A 20,970-nucleotide genomic window follows, 5' to 3' on the forward strand; every position below is an offset into this window, starting at 1 on the left:
TAATTATATACCAAGATAATTTGATGAATATTCAATTTATTCCATGGAAGATTCTGGAGTTGTTGAGAATGTAAGACTTTTTTTGCTCATTAAAAAAAATCACTGTGAAATCGCTGTCCATAGCAATGCATTAGGTGGCTTGAAAATCTCTTCAAAATCGTGCAGTGGTTGAAGACAGTGGTGTAACTAACACAGTAGCAGCCGTAGCGGCTGCTACGGGGCCCGCGGCACGAGGGGGCCCATGTCGCCCTGCCAGGCACATTACGTTATGTGCCGGGCCCCCTCATGCTTAGTAGCATCACTAACACCAGGCATCCGGGGAGGCCTGGATCCCCGGTGCTAACCACTGTACTACCACATATGAACACGACGGCGATGCTGGGACCTGGATCAGGTGGTAGGAGCGCTCTAGCCGGAAGAGGATTGAGGGCGGAGCTAAAGGGAACGACACAAGACAGTCCTACTTCGGGCGGAGGACAGTCAGGACGGCCGGAGTACTGCCTCATAGGACGGACAGAGGACAGGTAGATTAAGTTAAAAAGTTCAATGGAGGAGGGAGAAGTTTTTTAGGTAGAAAAATCTGCTTCAAAATTCCTTCAGGAATTTTGTGGCAGATTTTGACCTGCCGGCATGACACCTCACGTTTTTCGCGGTGTTTTTCGGCCATTGGGCCGTGGGCATAAAAACTCTGCTAAAAACGCATTTTCTGCCTGACATTGATGTCAATGGGAGGTCAGAGACAGAAACGCCCGAAGAAAGGGCATTACGCTTCTTTTTCCCGCAAGCGTTCTTTACCGCTCCCAAGAAAAAAACACCTTTGTCTCCCATTGAAATCAATGGAAAGCGGTTTCGGTCGTTTTTGCCGTGATTTCCGATATAGTTTCCGCGTCAAAAAACTCAGTATGAACTCCCCCTAACACCTATACTGAAGCCTTAACCCCTTAAGGACGCAGCCACTTTTGGACATTATGACACAGCCTCATTTTTTAAATCTGACGTGTCACTTTATGTGGTAATAACTCTGGAATGCTTTTACCTATCCAAGCGATTCTGAGACTGTTTTCTCGTTGCATATTGTACTTTAAGTTAGTGAAAAAAATGTGGTTGATGTATTCAATACTTTTGTGTGAAAAACACCAAAATTTAGAGAACATTTGCAAAAAATTAGCATTTTCTAAATTCAAATGTATCTGCTTGTAAGACAGATAGTTATACCACACAAAATAGTTACTAGCTAACATTTCCCATATGTCTACTTTAGATTGGCATCGTTTTTTGAACATCCTTTTATTTTTTTAGGATGTTACAAGGCTTATAAGTTTAGCAGCAATTTCTAAATTTTTCAAGAAAATTTCAAAAACCTATTTTTTAGGGACCAGTTCAGTTCTGAAGTGGCTTTGAGGGCCTTTTATATTAGGAACCCCCACAAATCACCCCATTTTAAAAACTGCACCCCTTAAAGTATTCAAAACAGCATTTAGAAAGTTTCTTAACCCTTTATGCGTTTCACAGGAATTAAAGCAAAGTGGAAGGGAAATTTGCAAATTTCATTTTTTTTTTGCAGAAATTCCATTTTAATCCATTTTTCCTGTAATACTGAAGGGTTTTTTTTACCAGAGAAACACAACTGAATATTTATTGCCCTGATTCTGAAGTTTTTAGAAATATCCCACATGTGGCCCTAGTGCGCTACTGGACTGAAACACCGGCCTTAGAAGCAAAGGAGTACCTAGAGGATTTTTGGGCCTTCCTTTTCTTAAATTATATTTCAGGCACCATGTCAGGTTCTAGAGAAAAGAGCAAAAGACACGGCGCCAAGTAGCGGAATCAATAGTTTAAAGGAGCAAAAGGTAAATAATTGCTCACCTGTTCAGTGGCAAATTACCGGCATGTAATTTGTATCGATAAGCTGCTGCCAATCCCAGACGCAACTCCCGTAGAGATGCCAACGTAATAGAATAGAATAGCAAAAAAACGGGATAAACGGCGCTGCTTATGTAAAGTACGGTTTATTGGAAAGGATGCTACGTTTATCCCGTTTTTTGCTATTCTATTATACCATGTCAGGTTAGAAGAGATCTTGTGGTGCCGAAACAAAGGAAACCCCACAATAGTGACTCCATTTGGGAAACTATACCCTTTGAGGAATTCATCTAGGGGTGTAGTGAGCATTTTGACCCCACAGGTGTTTCATAGATTTCATTAGAATTGGGCAGTGAAAATGAAAAATTACATTATTTTCCAATAAGATGTAGCTTTACCTCAAAATTTATTTATTTTTTCAACAAATAAATGAGGAAAAGCACCCAACATTTGTAAAACAACTTCTCCAGAGTACGGAAATACCAAACATGTGGTCATAAACTGCTGTTTGGGCAAGCGTCAGGACTCGGAAGGGAAGGCACGCCATTTAGCTTTTGGAGTGCTGGATTGATTTCTCTGCACCATGTCGCATTTGTAAAGGTGCCAGTGCAGTGGAAACCCCCAAAAAGTGACTCCATTTGGGAAACTACACCTCTCAAGGAATTTTTCAAGTGGTATAGTGAGCAGTTTGACCCCATAGGTGATTCATACACTGGGCAGTAAAATAATAAAATTTAGATTTTTTTTCAAAGAAAATTTTGCTTTAGCCCCAAATTCATAATTTTCACAAGGGTTTAAAGGAGAAAAAGCACCCACAGTTTGTTATGCAATTTCTCCTGAATACGGCAATACCCCATTTGTGGAGATAAACTTCTGTTTGAGCACGTGGCGAGGCTCAGAAAGTAAAGAGCACCATGCAACATCTGAGGCCTAGTACGATGGCATTTACTGCCCTGTCTCATGAAAACAGAAGCTCTGGGGTGTCAAAACATTAGAAACCCAGAAAAGTGACCCCATTTAGGAAACTAAACCCCTCAAAGAATTCATCTAGCGGTATAGTGAGAAGATTTAGATTGTAATGTAACACCTTTCAAGGTATTCATCTAGGGGTATAGTGAGAATTTTTAAATTGTGAAGTGACAACCCTCTAGGTATTCATCTAGGGGTATAGTGAGAATTTTTAAAATGTGAAGTGACAACCCTCTAGGTATTCATCTAGGGGTATAATAAGAAATACTTTCATTTTAGTAAATAAGGAGGACAACCTGGAAAACCCGCAATGGAGGCAGAGGGAATGGCAAGTCCCACTACCAACCTACCCACCATTCCATAAAATCCAGCCCAAAAAATAAATCAAAGGCCTCAGCAAAAAAAGATTTGCTGAGACAACCAATCTTATCTGGATTTATTCCTCCTACCCAGATTTGCAACCTGGATGGGACAGACACTCCCTCGGGTCCTTGGTATAGTGAGAATTTTTAGTTTTGTTTTAGGTGTTTTTTTTATAAATTTTAAATGGGGCTGGTCAGTAAAAAAAATGAATAATTATTCATGGCCAATATGGGAGACAGAAAAGGTGAATGAAGAATAAATAAATTAAAAATCTAAGGAGGTATGGTATATTTTGAAACATTGTTTCATGCACAGGCCGGGACTTGTGGGACATGTCTCGCAATGGTATGTGGTGTCCTTACGAATGCCTCGCTTGGCACACACACGGCATTTTTTTTGGGGCTTCTGTTTTTATTTCAGTGGGGGGGATTTCTGTGGGGAAATGCTGGCCGGGAATTATCCTGCTGACGGAAGAACCGGATGAACTGCCCTCCCCTTCCTGGTCACCAAATATCAGGGACTTGATGACCTTTTCCTGAAATTGCAGGAACGTATCCCCACTGCCAGCGTATCTGTAGAGGACAAGAGGCGTTGTATGCTGCCATCTGTGTAAGATGCACAGACAGCTTTTTATACCATACCCTGGTCTTGCGCATGGCGCTTTATGGTTTTATAACCTGGTCGGACAGGTCAACGCCACCCATATGTTTGTTGTACTCCTGTACGCAGAATGGTTTGGGAACTTGGGTGGTGGATCCACGTACAGGGACTAGGCTGCCTCTGCTGTCATGAATGCTGATCAGTATAAGGACGTCCCTTTTATCCTTATATTTCAGGAGGAGCAGATCGTCGCTGCAGACAGCTCTGCTCTCTCCCAATTTTAGGATCTGACCCAGCAAATTTTTGGGGATGCCCTTCTGATTTCTACGGATTGTTCCGCACGCCAAGGTGGATCTGGACGAGAGAACTTTTAGTAATGGGACGCTGTTGTAGAAGTTGTCCAGATATAAATGATATCCTTTGCCGAGCAAAGGATGGACAAGATCCCATACAATCTTTACACTAATTCCTAGGAAGGGGGGCATTCTGGGGGATCTATTTGGGAGTCTTTTCCCTCATAGACCCTAAAAGAGTAGGTTTAACCGGTGGCACTTTCGCACAGCTTGTAGAGCTTTATGCCGTACCGGGCTCTTTTATTGGGTAGATACTGCCTGAAGTGCAGTCTACCCTTGAAGCTGATTAGGGATTCATCCACCGAAATATTTTGTTGGGGGTTATAAACTTGGGAAAAAGTTTGGGAGTAGTGGGCAATTAATGATCTTATTTTATACAGCCTATCAAAATGTGGGTCCTGTGGGGGTGGGCACTGGCTATTATCATTGTAATGCAGGAACTTTAGGATGGTTTTGAATTGCTTCCTTGTCATTACTGTGCGGTACAGGGGGGTGTTATAGAAAATATCAGGGGACCAATAGTCTCTACTGGGTTTTTTTATGAGACGAAAACTTAAAAATATGCCCCAAAACTTCCGCAATTCCACTGGGTTTGTGGGGGTCCAATTTTGGCTTCTCCCATAATAAGAGTCGGGGTTCTGGGTGATAAACTGTTCCACATAAAGGTTGGTCTGCTGGACAATTCATTCTAAAAGGGAGTCTGAAAAAAAAAGTTTCAAATAATCAATGGGGCTGAAACCGGTAATTTCAATTTGAATGCCTGAGGGGGCTGTAAACTCAGGCACCTGGGGGGTATAATTGTCCCGAGCTTCCCAGGTCAGCTCCGGCAGAACAGGACCTACGGCTCTTCTGCGCCGACTCGGGGGTGCAGACTCAGAGTCACTGGATTCAGAGGACGATGGAAGCACGAACTGCTCTTCACCTTCACTCGCGCTGTCCGTGTCGGAACACAGCATTTCATATGGGAACTCGGGCAGTGGGCAATCTAGGGACACAGCAGGGTGATGGCGACCGGGTACTGCGACAGATGACAGATCACAGCACGGCAGAAGGACACTGTGGGGGACTGAAATGATATATATATATACATACATACATACATACATACAGAAAGCAGCAGCACTCACAAAAAACTGTTGTACGGGTGCCCAGCAAGACGTCCTGATCCTAGGACGGAATATCATATATGGAAAGAAAATATGGTGTTTTGCTTGTTAACTGGGAAAAGTCCACGGTGACGAATGCTATGGACCCATCAATCACGGACCCCCACTGATCTGATATTGATGGTCGATCCTAAGGATGGGCCATCAATAAAAAATGCCCAGAGGACCCCTTTAATGTAATGTGTGTGAAGTTTGAAGTTATATAACGTGGCAGAGTGCAGGGTCAGGCAGGCTTCAGTACATGTGTTAGGGGGAGTTCACACTGAGTTTCTTGGTACGCTTTTTGACGCGGAAACCATGTCAGAAAATGCGTAAAAAAAGTGGCCGAAAACGCCTCCCATTGATTTCAATGGGAGGCGGAAGCGTTTCTTTTCTAGTGAGCGGTAAAAACCGCTCACAGGAAGAACCGACTTGCCCCAGGCGTTTAAGTCTCTGACCTCCCAATGACAATAGGAGGCAGAGAAATTTGCCCGCGACGCTCAATGGCCACGGCCGAAAAACGCAGCAAGTACAGATGGTCAGGTACTGGATCATACCCGGCTGAGTGACAGCATTCATTACTAAGGAGGGGCTTAGTGTTAGCCGATGTAGAGGCTAAAACTAACCCCCATTATTACCCCGGTACCCACCGCCGCCAGGGGTGTCGGGAAGAGCCGGGTATGATCCAGTACCTGACCATCTGTAGTCGTGGTCGGGCACTGGGGCGGCCGCTGGCTGGTATTATTAGACTGGGAAAGGCTAACAGTGGTCCTTCCCACCCTGGTAATGCTAGCCTGCTGCTGCGGTGTTGTATCATGTCCTATTTTTTTTTTTTATGGAAAAAATTATGTTGTGTCCCCCCCCCCATTTTTCATAACCAGCCAGATACAACACAGAATCAGCAGGCTAGCACCAGGGTGGAAAGGACCACTGTTGTTGGCGTTTCCCAGCCAAATAATACCAGCCTGCTGCCGGCCCAGTGCCCGACCGCCGCTACAAATGGTCGAGTACTGGATCATACCCGGCTCTTACCGACACACCTGGTGGCAGACGGTCCAGGGGTGGTAATGGGGGTTAGTGTTTGCCTCTGCATGGCTAACATTAAGCCCCGCTTTAGTAATAGACACTGTCAATCAGCCAGCGTCCATTAGTAAGGTGGTAGTAATAACATTTAAAAAAAATAGACATAGAATATTTTCATTGAAATAAAAAAAAACACCACACAACGCTAGTTAACCATTTTATTGAGAATAAAAAAATACTCTGTCATTGATGTAGTACTTGAATCCGAAGTAATCCAACAACCGTACCTGTAAAAAAAAAAAAAAGACAAAAAAAATTAGTAACACATAAAAAAGCAAAGCAATTATTATCTTACATTTCCTGGTCCAGCGCTGGAGACGCAATGTCAGTGAGCTGAGTCCTATATCTAATCCTATCATGTGTGATACTGTCTGCTGAGCCATTGTATCTAATCCTATCCATAGCTATAGGGTGGTAGTTCTCCAGATATGCTGTCTTATATATATATATATATATATATATATATATACACAGACACATACATATGCACGCACACACATTTTTTGGGGGATATGTATTGGGGCTAATGCCCCTGACGTTTTAAGACCTTAGTGATGCCCCTGGCTGCTAGTGCAGCATTGTTGGGTCACTTAGGAGACTAAGCGATGCAACTGAAAGCTGCGGGCCATCAGTCATGAGAAGTTGGGGGGACCCAAGAAGGACTTTTGTATCGGGGCCTATGAGCCTTTAGCTACGCCCTTGACAGGGAGGTGTGCAGTATGACGCTACCCACAGGGGGGCTGTATGGCGCTATCTACAGGGGGAGCTGTATGGCGCTATCTACAGGGGGGGCTGTGTGGCGCTATCTACAAGGGAGCACTATAAGGGGGGTTTGTGTGGCACCCAGGGGAGGGGGGGGGGGCCCAGTCAAAAGTTTGCTATGAGGCCCAGTCTTGCCTAGTTACGCCCCTGGCAGAAGATTTATTTTTTAATCACCACATGCTGGGATTTCTGAGATGTTTTAAAAAGTAGTAGCTACTTTCCTCTATAAAATAATATTAAAATCGCTTGGAAATCTACTGAAAGTTGCTCATTAAGGTTTTTATTATTTTATATAAATAAATAAGTTTTTAAGTTTAGGGGTGAGATCACATGGAGCGGCATCCGCACATGGTCAATACCCTGCTCACATGTGGTAGCCAATGAGCGAAAAGTTTTGCCTGTGGAACTGTGGTATTCCAAGCAAAAACGCCCCTAACATGTGTAAGTTTGTTTAAAGAGGCTCTGTCACCACATTATAAGTGGCCTATCTCCTACATAAGGAGATGGGCGCTATAATGTAGGTGACAGTAATGCTTTTTATTTTAAAAAACTATCTATTTTTACCACTTTATTAGCGATTTTAGATTTATGCTAATGAGTTGCTTAATGCCCAAGTGGGCGTATTTTTACTTTAGACCAAGTGGGCGTTGTACAGGGGAGTGTATCACGCTGACCAATCAGATCCTTATGTGCTGTCTTATACTAACACATTAACAATACTGAAGTGTTTAGACAGTGAATAGACATTCCACGGAATGTCTATTCACAATCTCTGCACTTCGTTACTCTGTCTGTGGTAGTTACAGCAGAGGAAGCGTGATCTCTCGAGATCTCGCTGTAAATAACAGGTTACAACGAGATCACGCTTCCTCTGCTGTAACTACCATAGAAACAGTAACGAAGTGCAGAGATTGTGAATAGACATCCCGTGGAATGTCTATTCACTGTCTAAACACTTCAGTATTGTTAATGTGTTAGTATAAGACAGCACATAAGGATCTAGCAGGATCCCTATGCTCTGAGTAAATGAATGGAGAGGAGTGCATTTAATATAGCACTAACTAGCATTAACCCCTTAAGGACGCAGCCTAGTTTGGGCCTTAAGGCTCAGAGCCCATTTTTCAAATCTGACATATTTCACTTTATGTGGTAATAACGTCGGAATGCTTAAACCTATCCAAGCGATTCTGAGATTGTTTTCTCGTGACACTTTGGGCTTCATGTTCGTGGTAAAATTTGGTCGATATATTCAGTCTTTATTTGTGACAAATTGCAAAATTTAGAGAAAATTTACAAAAAATAGCATTTTTAAGAATTTAAATGCATCTGCTTGAAAAACAGACGGTTATACCACCCAAAATAGTTACTAGTTCACATTTCCCATATGTCTACTTTAGATTGGCATGGTTTTTTGAACATTATTTTATTTTTCTTGGACGTTACAAGGCTTAGAACATAAACAGCAATTTCTCATATTCTTAAGAAAATTTAAAAAGCCTTTTTTTGAAGGTACCAGTTCAGTTCTGAAGTTGATTTGAGGGGCCTATGTATTAGAAACCCCCATAAAACACCCCATTTTAAAAACTAGACCCCTCAAAGTATTCAAAACAGCATTTAGAAAGTTTTTTAACCCTTCAGGCATTTCACAGGAATTAAAGCAAAGTGGTGGTGAACTTTGCAAATTTCATTTTTCTTGCGGAATTTCAATTTTATTCATTTTTTTTCTGTAACAGAGAAGGTTTTACCAGAGAGACACTACTAAATATGTATTTTCCAGATTCTGCAGTTTTTAGAAATGTCCCACATGTGCCTCTAGTGCGCTAAAACACAAGCCCTAGAAGCAAAGAAGCACCTAGTGCATTTTGAGGCCTCTTTTTTATTAGAATATATTTTAGGCAGCATGCCAGGTTTGAAGAGGTGTTGAGGTATCAAAACAATGGAAACCCACCAGAAGTAACCCCATTTTGGAAATTACACCCCTCAAGGAATTAATTTATGTTTTTTTTATCATTTTGACCGCACAGTTTTTTCACAGCACCTATTTGAATTGGGCTGTGAAATGAAAAAAATGATATTTTTTCCAATAAGATGTCATTTTTTATCAAAATTTCTTATTTTCACAGGGAACAACATACCCCATTTTGTTGCCCAATTTGTCCTTAGTGCGGCAATACCCCATTTGTGGTGATAAACTGCCGTTTGGGGCCATGGGAGGGCTCAGACAGAAAGGAGCGCTATGTGTTTGTTGGAGTCCAGATTTTGCTGGATTGGTTTTCGGGTGCCATGTCACATTTGCAGAGCCCCAGAGGTATCAAAGCAATGGAAACCCACCAGAAGTGACCCCATTTTGGAAACTACACACCTCAAGGAATTCATTTATGGTTTTTGTTATCATTTTGACCGCACAGTTTTTTCACAGCACCTATTTGAATTGGGCTGTGAAATGAAAAAAATTATATTTTTTCCAATAAGATGTCATTTTTGATCAAAATTTCTTATTTTCACAAGGAACAACATATCCCATTTTGTTGCCCAATTTGTCCTTAGTGCGGCAATACCCCATTTGTGGTGATAAACTGCCGTTTGGGCCCATGGGAGGGCTCAGAAGGAAAGGACCACCATTTGGCTTACTGGAGCTTTTCTGGTGCTAAGTCATGTATGCAGAAGCCCCTAAGGTACCAGTACAGTTGAAACCCCCGAGAAGTGACCCCATTTTAAAAACTACACCCCTTAAGATATTCATCTAGAGGTGTAGTGAGCATTTTGACCCCACAGGTACTGTGTAAAAGATAATGCGCAGCAGATGGTGCAGAGTGAGATTTGCAATTTTATATATATATATGGCATGTCAGTGTCCGATATAGTGTGCCCAGCATGCGCCACCGGAGATATACACCCCTTAAATTGTAATGTGGGTTCTCCTGGGTACGGCAATACCCTACATGTGGCTGTTATCAGCTGCCTGGGCACACGGCAGGGCTCAGAAGGGAAGGACCACCATTTGGCCTACTGGAGATTTTCTGGTGCTAAATCATGTATGCAGAAGCCCCTGAGGTACCAGTACAGTTGAAACCCCCGAGAAGTGACCCCATTTTAAAAACTACACCCCTTCAGGCATTGATCTAGAGGTGTAGTGAGCATTTTGACCCCACAGGTACTGTGTAAAAGATAATGCGCAGCAGATGGTGCAGTGTGAGATTTGCAATTTTATATATATATATATGCCATTTCAGTGTCCAATATAGGGTACCCAGCATGCGCCACCGGAGATATACACCCCTTAAATTGTAATGTAGGTTCTCCTGGGTACGGCAATACCCTACATGTGGCTGTTATCAGCTGCCTGGGCATACGGCAGGGCTCAGAAGGGAAAGATGAGGGGGGTAAGCTGTGCGGAGTGCATCAGGGTAAATTAAAAATCAAGGGATGTATGATACATTTTTACTGGTTTTTCGGGACACGTGTCACATTGGTATATTGTGTTCTTCCTTATCCCCCTCCTATGGAAGACTCTGCACCTCTTTTGACTCTTTCCCTTTCCACCGGTTTGGGGAACTTCTCCTGGAAAGTGTTGCCCTGGTACGATGCGTGTGGCCTCGCTTCCAGAAGTACTGGGTGCCCCCCCTTCCTGGTCCCTAAAGATTAGATCTTGAAATTCCAGGAAAGTTCCCCTCTGGCCTGCACATCGACGTAGCACGTACGCATTGTACAAAGCCATCTGTATGATGTGCCCGGCCAGCTCCTTATACCACACCGCATGGCGCTGTAGGGCTTCAGGACTTGATTTGACAAGTCCATCCCTCCCATGTACCTATTGTAGTCCAGGATGCAGTCTGGTTTGGGGGTGGCCTTTCCTTCATATATCCTAAATCTGTAGGTATACCCTGATGCACTCTCGCACAGCTTATACATCTTCACGCCATACCTTGCCCTCTTACCCGGCAGGTACTGGCGGAATTGAACCCTCCCTTTAAAATGTACCAGGGACTCATCAATAGAAAAACACTTCTCGGGGGTGTATGCTTGGGAAAACCGGGCACTGAAACGGTCTAATAGGGGTCTCCGTTTATACAAACGGTCAAAACTGGGGTAATCTCGGGGTGGGCACGGCTCATTATCAGTATAATCTGAGAAGCGAAATATTGCCTCATTTATTTATTTTTTTAGGTTCCAGTTCAGTTCTGAAGTTGCTTTGAGGGGACTATATATTAGAAACCCCCATCAAACACCCCATTTTAGAAACTAGACCCCTCAAAGTATTCACAACAGCATTTAGAAAGTTTATGAACCCTTTAGGTGTTTCACAGAAATTTAGAGCAAAGCAGAGGTGAAATTAACTTTTTTTTTTTTGTCAGAAAATCCTCTTTATACCATTTTTTTTATAACACAAAAGGATTTATCAGAGAAACGTAACTCAATACTTATTGCCCAGATTCTGCAGTTTAGAGAAATATCCCACATGTGGCCCTAGTGCGGTAATGGACTGAAGCACCGGCCTCCGAAGCAAAGGAGCACCTAGTGGATTTTGAGCCCTCTTTTTTATTAGGCACCATGTCCGGTTTGAAGAGGTCTTGTGGTGCCAAAACATTGGAAACCACCCAAAAGTGACCCCAATTTGGAAACTAGACCCCTTGAGGAATTCATTGTAGTTTTCTTGGGGTGCATGCGGCTTTTTGATCAGTTTTTATTCTATTTTTAGGTGGCGTGGTGACTAATAAACAGCAATTCTACTATTGTTTTTTTATTTTTTTTTTTTACTGCGTGCACCGTGCGCTATAAATGATATATTCACTTTATTCTGCGTGGCGATACGATTACGTCGGTACCAGATGTTTATAGTTTTTTTTATGTCTTATGGCGTTTGCACAATAAAATACGTTTTGTAAACAATCATTCACTTTTTGTGTTACCTTATTCTAAGAGCCATAACGTTTTTATTTTTCAATCAATAAAGCCGTGCGAGGACTTATTTTTTGCGTAACGAACTGTATTTTCCATCAGTACCATTTTTCGGTACATGCGACTTTTTGATCTCTTTTTATTCCATTTTTTGGGAGGTGAAGTGACCAAACAATTGTGATTGTGGTACGGTTTATTAATATTTTTTTTTACGGCGTTCACCGTGCGGGATAAGTAACAAAATAATTTTGTAGTTCAGGCCGTTACGGACGCGGCGATACCAATTATGTATAGTTTATTTGTTTGTTTATATATTTTTATTAATAATAAAGGACTGATAAGGGAAAAAGTGGGACTTTTACTTTTATTACTTTTAAAACTTTTATTTTCTTATTTTTACACATCTTTTTTTAACTTTTTTTTTACTTTATTACTTTGTCCCACTAGGGGACTTGAGGGCAGGAGGCCCTGATCGCTATTCTAATACACTGCACTACATGCGTAGTGCAGTGTATTAGAACTGTCAGCTACTCACTGACAGCAAGCATAGTTGGTCCTGACGTTGTCAGGACCCACTAGGCTTCCGTCTATGGCATAGCCGGACGCCATTGTTTGGTGTCCGGTTGCCATAGTCACCATCGCCGGCCGCTATCGTGTAGCAGGCCGGCGATGGCGGATTAACCCCTAAGAAGCCGCGATCGCTATTGAACGCGGCTTCTGAGGGGTTAATCGGCGGGGGAGCTCCACGATTGGTCCCGGCACATTGAGCAGTGATAGTCTGCTGTCGGAAACAGCAGCTATCACAGCTCATGAACGCGCCCCGCGCGAACGGCGCCGTGTTTACTCCATGACCTACTATTAGGTCACTGAGCGCGAACGCTAAAGTTAGCATGACCTAATAGTAGGTCATGGAGCGTTAAGGGGTTAAAGTCTTTTGGTATTTGGCTGTCCAATCTTGTAGCGGTAGTGTGTTGCACAGAAAAAACATACGCAGCCTTACAGAGAATTACTGCGGTTTTAAAATGCTTTTTTCTGGACGCTTGACATTTAAAAAACACGTGTTTCACCTGACATGCTGTTCATCTAAAAACTGCATCACAATACTGTTTTAATATGCGGTAAAACCATTTGCAGGTTTGCAGTGTGGTGCTTAGCCACGTGGCACACTAATGCTACATGTATGGGCGCCCTTTGAGTTTATTCACACATCATGGTACCGTATTGTTTTTGCATTCAATTTTCGTTTCTGCAAAACTGGCTGATAAAGTGACATGACCGTGTCATGTGAATAAGCACCTAGTTCTCATTGACTAAGAAGACGTGAGGTGCAGACCACGTGCTGCGTGTGCCCTCCATACACCATGTGCATTGTCTTAGGGTCCAATTCATTCTTGCTCAACTACCATAGACTAGAATAGAGAGGGCCGCAGTCATCACTTCACTCAGTCTCCACCTAGATGATTTTTTCCAATATTGTGATAAGACGGCAGTGATCTTATGAAAATTTTGGCAGAAACAGCTATGTGACCGCAACATGTAAATACACAAACTGTGCTGAGTGGGCAGGCTCTTCCTGGTGTTATGCTAAAGCTATGCTGTGTGCGCTGATCAATTAGAAGTCTGGCCTATACTGTCCCCACCAGGAGCGCCGCTGTGCAGGAAGAATTTAGAAGGAGATACAGCACTAAATTAGTGCAGCGGACCTATCATTCTCAGTACCGGTAATGGCCCCAGAAATCACAGCCCCACCGATCATAAAGCGATATGCCATCACTTTATAAGATGGGAATAACCCTTTAACCTTATTTAACACTAGGCCTCAGCAAGCCCACCAAAAAAAAGGCAACAGACACCGTAGGGGTTACGATTATACCCAGATTGTTTTGCCAGGTCTTTCTAGTTCTTTTTCAATACACTCTATTATCAGCAAGCTTTGCCGCCACCTTATAGATTGTGTTTGACCCTTCTCACTTTAAATTCCACACCATCATGGTTTCTCAGAGAATGTAGAAGACAGGGGCTGTGCTATGCTTGACTCTATCCCAAGAGAAGAGGTTATTTTTGTCAGTTCTCAAGTCTAACAAGTAGATCCCTGACAGCACCCATCCATCACACCATAAACAACTTGAAAACCTGCCATCTCTCTTCCCTAGGCCAGTGGCAAAATAGACAAAGCTGTCAGAGTCTAAACAGCCCATGATGAACACATATTGTTGTTAGAGATATGCAGGTTCTACCCTTTGACTCTAAATCTGATTTCTCAAACTGCCAATAGTGAAATAGCAAATAACCAGGAATGCATCAGTGGGTTTGGTTCTACAAAAATTTATTTTATATAAGTAATACCTTATGAGTCCTTCACATCTATCTATCTATCTATCTATCTATCTATCTATCTATCTATCTATCTATCTATCTATCTCCGTCTATCTTTCAGAATTTATAGTGTATGTACATAAAATTTTGCCCAAATATTGCTTAACTCACCTTTTGCTGATCTGAACAGCATTTACAATTTTGTAGGCTTTTGTGCTCAAATCTCCCCACATGTCCTGCTTGTTCAGCGTCTGAAAACATCTTATCTTATTCTAGTGGTTTTCATGTTATAGTAAAATGCAGTCTTTAGACTAGAAACTTAGCAGTAACTCGGTGCACAACTAATTCTCCAAGAATGCATTTGAGTAGAGTGCCCTACTTTAAATGTTACAGCACAAAATTGTGTACATGACTTTCCAAAATGTAGTGATCGGGCGGTATATGTGGTTGGGCCAAATAATTATTCATCAAAGTGTCTGAGGGCCTGACTGTATCTCTATACAGTATATTATTTGTAACTCAATGTGTGGCTTTTGATGCTTTGAGGAAACTTTTACCCATGTAGTGAGGGAATTAGTATAATTTGTTATAATAATAAGGACGCTGGATGGCACTTTCAAGAAAATATGCACTTTGCATCTTAGTACATTTTTAGTTTACATTATCTTGTGTCTATTGATATTCGTGACGGCATAGAGTCCAGAAGTGTTCAATCCTATGTAAAATTATTTTGTACATTTATTATTGTTTACCTGCATTTGTACTTTATTTTATCGCTTTTTTGTTTTTTAATGCAGCCATAAAGTGAGTGTCTGTCCATGAACATCATTTTCTTTCTTTTTTTTCTTTTTTTAGCTAAATAAGTCCACAATTATGCGCTGATTAATTTCATAAGTATTTATAGGGGTCAGAGCTCTGTTTTTCTGCGACTAGTGGAGGCTTTAACCAGCCAGAATATTATTATTTAAATGGATTGTCTTATGAATGCAACACCTTTTGAAATAGAAACCGACTCTAATTTTCTAACCCCTAACAATCAGCCATGTATCAAAAAAATGAATATCTGAACCTTATAAAAATATATTATAATATTAATCGGCACAGAATGTTTGACCTAAGAACTTAAAGATTGAATAATTATTTTGGGTTTGGTTTGCTACTTATTGTAAGTCCCATGGTTATTTCGGATATACTATTGGATTGCAACCAGGGTTGACCTGTGATTATTGTTAGAATGAGAATTTTTGGAAGCTCTTTCCCAGCAAAAAGGTAAACTCTTTACTCTTCATCTACAACCCAATAAAACTAATTTCAAGCACAACTCATAAGAATATTCAGCATCTCCAACCTTAAAGATATTCATTCCCAATGCCAACATGCACCTGAGCTTCATCCCCTGAACATTTATCTGTAAACATAGGAGGCAGTCATTGACATCCTAGTGCTGTCTGGAGTTTCTAGAAAAAAGTCTGGCCTTTGTTTCCAGCTCTGAACTGACTGACTACATGCAATACTAATAGACTAGACACTCTAGAGTCTAGACCAAGCAAAATCAACCAATAAAAATACTCTTGTGATAAAAAAAAAATGGTAAAAGATGTTAGCATTCTTATATATTGGGCTTCATGACTCCATTGAAAGACTTTAAGCTAGTATTTAAATTTTGACATCCATTTGATATTGGAGTTTTGGGATAAATAAAATATTGATCAGAAACAAGAACAGAAACTGGAGACTTGTCAAGGGCTTAAATTCCGACCCCAAAACCCCATTGATTAGATTGCTTATCCTAATCAAGTGTATGCAGAAAAATGTTCACAAAAACAAAGTTAAAAAAACTTCCATTAAATTAGAAATGAATGGGGGAGGAATAAAATAAAGTATAGAATAATTCCAAAAAGTTACTTCGTTCCAATAACAATATGTTCCAAAAATATTGATAACCTATCCTTAGTCCATCCCCTGGTACTCCCTCTGCTCAGCAAAATAAGGGGACCCCTTGATGTTTACACAAGCCCAGAGACTCGTCTGTACAGCACAGTTACACTCGCTGAGGCGCCGCAGTTCCAATATTATGTTGTGGGAGTTCGAGGGTTTAACTCCCAACTATCAAAGATTGATGGCCAATCTTAAAGATAGAATAACAATGTTTAAGTCCTGGAAAATACCTTAAAGAGGCTCTGTCACCAGATTTTGCAACCCCTATCTGCTATTGCAGCAGATCGGCGCTGCAATGTAGATTACAGTAACGTTTTTATTTTAAAAAAACGAGCATTTTTGGCCAAGTTATGACCATTTTTGTATTTATGCAAATGAGGCTTGCAAAAGTACAACTGGACGTGTTGAAAAGTAAAAGTACAACTGGGCGTGTATTATGTGCGTACATCGGGGCGTTTTTACTTCTTTTACTAGCTGGGCGTTCTGACGAGAAGGATCATCCACTTCTCTTCAGAACGCCCAGCTTCTGGCAGTGCAGACACAGCCGTGTTCTCGAGAGATCACGCTGTGTCGTCACTCACAGGTCCTGCATAGTGTCAGACGAGCGAGGACACATCGGCACCAGAGGCTACAGATGATTCTGCAGCAGCATCGGCGTTTGCAGGTAAGTCGATGTAGCTACTTACCTGCAAACACCGATGCTGCTGCAGAATCAACTGTAGCCTCTGCAGGACCTGTGAGTGACGACACAGCGTGATCTCTCGAGAACACGGCTGTGTCTGCACTGCCAGAAGCTGGGCGTTCTGAAGAGAAGTGGATGATACTTCTCATCAGAACGCCCAGCTAGTAAAAGTAGTAAAAACGCCACGATGTACGCACATAATACACGCCCAGTTGTACTTTTACTTTTCAACACGCCCACTTGTACTTTTGCAAGCCTCATTTGCATAAATACAAAAATGGTCATAACTTGGCCAAAAATGCTCGTTTTTAAAAAAATAAAAACGTTACTGTAATCTACATTGCAGCGCCTATCTGCTGCAATAGCAGATAGGGGTTGCAAAATCTGGTGACAGAGCCTCTTTAAAGTCCACAGGGATATTACAAAAACAATTAATACATTGACATAATGTGTAAATAAATAGCTGATAGTTCAGAACAACAGAAGTTCAAATGATCCAAAATATTCCTGTGGTAACTGAGTTCATAGCTTTCTGACCATTAATTCTTATTGGCCCATACAAATTTATAATCTTTTTACCAAATTGCTTGGCAATAGTGTCCTTGCCTGATCCTTGACTCAAATCTCCTCCTCTGTAGACCACATCACAGCCTTTGCCGTCTATTTGCCGATTGCTCATGTAATCCCAATTTGTGAAGGTAAATGATAAAGTTTGATCGAAAGCACTTTGCAGGTATTGGCCTGATATTTTCTCATAAGTTGCTTAGTCATTTCTCGGATTTCTGTTCTTCTTTCTTATCAAGATGTTCATGTATCCCAAAAATTGAGTAAAAAATTAAAAAACATTTTGATATTCAAGACTGTTTAGAATCCAGAACTTGATGGGTTCTGCTGATGCCAGCTCAAAAGATTTGGACTATAAATAAAAAGATGAGTTGTAGTAACATGGATGAGGAAAGAGTCTTCTGCATTTTTGGTGAATGAAAACTATTAATACATCTGGTGTTTATTATTAATATAAACTCCAAATATAAGGAAGTTCAATTTCCATTTTTTTATCGGTAGGGCATAGGTATTTGGACTGCAACTTCTTGAACATAATCTTAAAGACATCATTTATGAAGCTTCCAACAGAAATCTCCACAACTGCTGTAACCATTACAAAAGCAAGTGAGCTGGAAGTACCCCATGCCTGCCGTTCCCACACATATTAAAGAGCGCCTATCAAAGGAAAAATAGTACATAATGAACTTTACAGGCTCTCTAGGCCAATGCTAATTCTATTACTGAAGAGTTATGACCGCTCTCCCCTTGCCCTGTTTTCTGATAAATGCCCTGATGAAGTCTTGTAGTAGCCTCTGCAAGAGCCCACTCAAGCATTGCGACAGGCAGCTCTATGTACTGGAATCTCCACAAAGGTAGATATGGCAAGATAGTCAGTCTTCATTTGGTTGGCTTTGAGGACAGAAGAATGCCCCTTGCTGTTCGGTATAGCATTGGTTCGCATACTTATACTGATATATATATATATATATATATATATGTATGCATGTATGTATGTGTGTGTATGTGTGTCTATATATATGTATGCATGTGTGTGTATGTGTGTCTATATATATATATATATATATATATATATATATATATATATATATATACCAGTAGATATTGTTCTCCTCATCTCCTGTACCTTATATCACCTTGGATTGGAAACTTTCCTTGCGATAAGAATAATCAAAGTTGTCTTTCTGTCAAAATAACCTCATTATGTTTCAACGAGAGTGAGTTAAGGAACAACTTCTACATAAAAGAAGAAATGGAGCCGTAAAACTGGCAGAAAGTTTTCTGCTGACTGCCAACTTAGCTGTTTTAATTAGGCCTCATTACTACAAGTTTTTCCCCTTGCTCTTACAGTTGTGCCATACATTTTATAAGGCTCCAGCATCAATACATTTGGTTCAGCTAAAAGTAGTCTAAAATGAGTTCATTAGCACCGTTGGCACATCAACAGGTGTCTAGCAGGTGCTCGCAGGCTTAAATCTTTTCTTTCGACTTCCGGGTTATCATTTTGTACAGCGTTTTCTTATTATGTTATTCAGGAGCATTCATGCATTTCACACCTGGAATGTCAACCCTCAGCTTATCTAAATCAAAACACATTCAGCCCAACCTTCGACTTCTGAGTCTTATTTGAAGATGAACCTGAGCTGGGAACAAGGAGATGACTAAGAGTCATTTAAAATAACTTCATCTTGCCAGGCATTAAGGTATTTTGAGGATCTGTCAGGTTTGACTAAGTTTAGCAATTTGCCATTTTCCACGTAGTGACTGAACCTAATTTTATGTTCCTAACAATCTTCGTGTATAGCATGAAGCCTTTGTTTTGTCTTTGACTTGTATACTCCAAAGCCCACAACTCAGTTTGAGTAGAGAAGCGACCCAGAGACCAGAGGAAAACCTGGCGCATAGTATGAGTCGTTATTTCAGAAACTAAATATACTTAATTTACTATTCTACTATAGGGCTAGATTAACATAATTTACTGAGGTCAATTGTAATGAAGTCTAGGCATACAAGCCTAGGGCGTAGCGCCGTGGTCTCCACATGTGGCCATCCAGCTGTTGTGCAACTCCAACTCTCAGCATGCTGTAAGGGCATGCTGAGAGTTGTATTTTTGCAACATCTGGTCAGCCACAGGCTGGGGGCCAATGGCCTAGAGTATTAAACAAGTTCTCTGGGATTGCATTGGGTTTGTATAAAAAAGAAAAGGTCAATTGATGCATCATTTTTTAGTTCCTTTCTAAGGCCTGTAAACATTCCTTCTTAGTTCTTCAAGTCATTTCCATTAGATTAGTCTTAACTCTTTATACATAACAATGTATAATTAAGCTGAATGCCGTGTTCTCTGATGCGGTAACATTATTTCTGCATCATTGAGTTGCCAAAGAATTGTCTGTAACAAGTCAAGAAGGTGGCATGGAAGGCATAATCTGTGTCTCCTGTGCATTTCCCCAAGTACAAATAATGGAAATTCAGGGTGGATAGATCTTACCCATCTTGCTACCAAAAGTTCTAGTGAAATAAAAATAATAAAAAAGGACAAAAATAAACAAAAAAATAATAATGCTACCGTTGTTCTTACTGATACACATCCTCATACTCTTTTTTTTTTTTGTATTATACTTTATGCAAAGAAATATCTTATAGCACTGATTTTTGAGTACCCCACTTTTGAGTACCCCATTGGGAATATTTTATTTCTGACTACTATAGTTATAATAAACGTAAGACGGGTTAACACTATGCCTTTGAGATCTGCTGTACATGTTTTTTCCATTGTTACTTATTGTGCAATTTTTAATGCACGTCATTCCAGGGTTCTGGCCCCTTTTGCTCATGGGGAATCTACACTTCCCTAATGCCCAAGTAGTCTGTTGATCCCTGCTTTAATGAGTTCCATATACAGTAAGATGACTAGTAAAATTATGATGTAGTTGGATAAAAGAGCCAGCACAAAATCTCATATAAGGTAAAATGTTTGTGACCATGGTATAACTAAATAAACATAATTCTTTTTTTGACTGGCATGTACTGTATTATTGTATTGTAGATTTAAGAAATGTTTATTTGCTTCTGTACTAAACAATAGCATTTTCCTCTTTCAAACATCCTTGTAAACATCCTCCATACTGTATGATTGAATTGAGTATGGTGTTAGTGGGTGGTCCAAGATAAGCATGTAAATCACTTAATAACTGTTTGAGATCAATTAACTCAATTCTTTCAGTATGCAAAATAGTCTTTTAATTAATACAGAGAACAAATTTAGCAGAAGTAATCATACATAATTTCTGAAACACACCCTGGCAAGGCTTCAAACACTATATTAGTGCCAAATTGTATTTTAAATGATTAGATTGTACCTAAATAGAATATTTTATTGTGCCAATAATTCATTTGCATTTTACTTTTCCTATAAAGAAACAATTAGCTATGT

The sequence above is a fragment of the Rhinoderma darwinii genome, chromosome 5 (genome assembly GCF_050947455.1).
Source record: "Rhinoderma darwinii isolate aRhiDar2 chromosome 5, aRhiDar2.hap1, whole genome shotgun sequence".
Taxonomy (NCBI): Eukaryota; Metazoa; Chordata; class Amphibia; order Anura; family Rhinodermatidae; genus Rhinoderma; species Rhinoderma darwinii.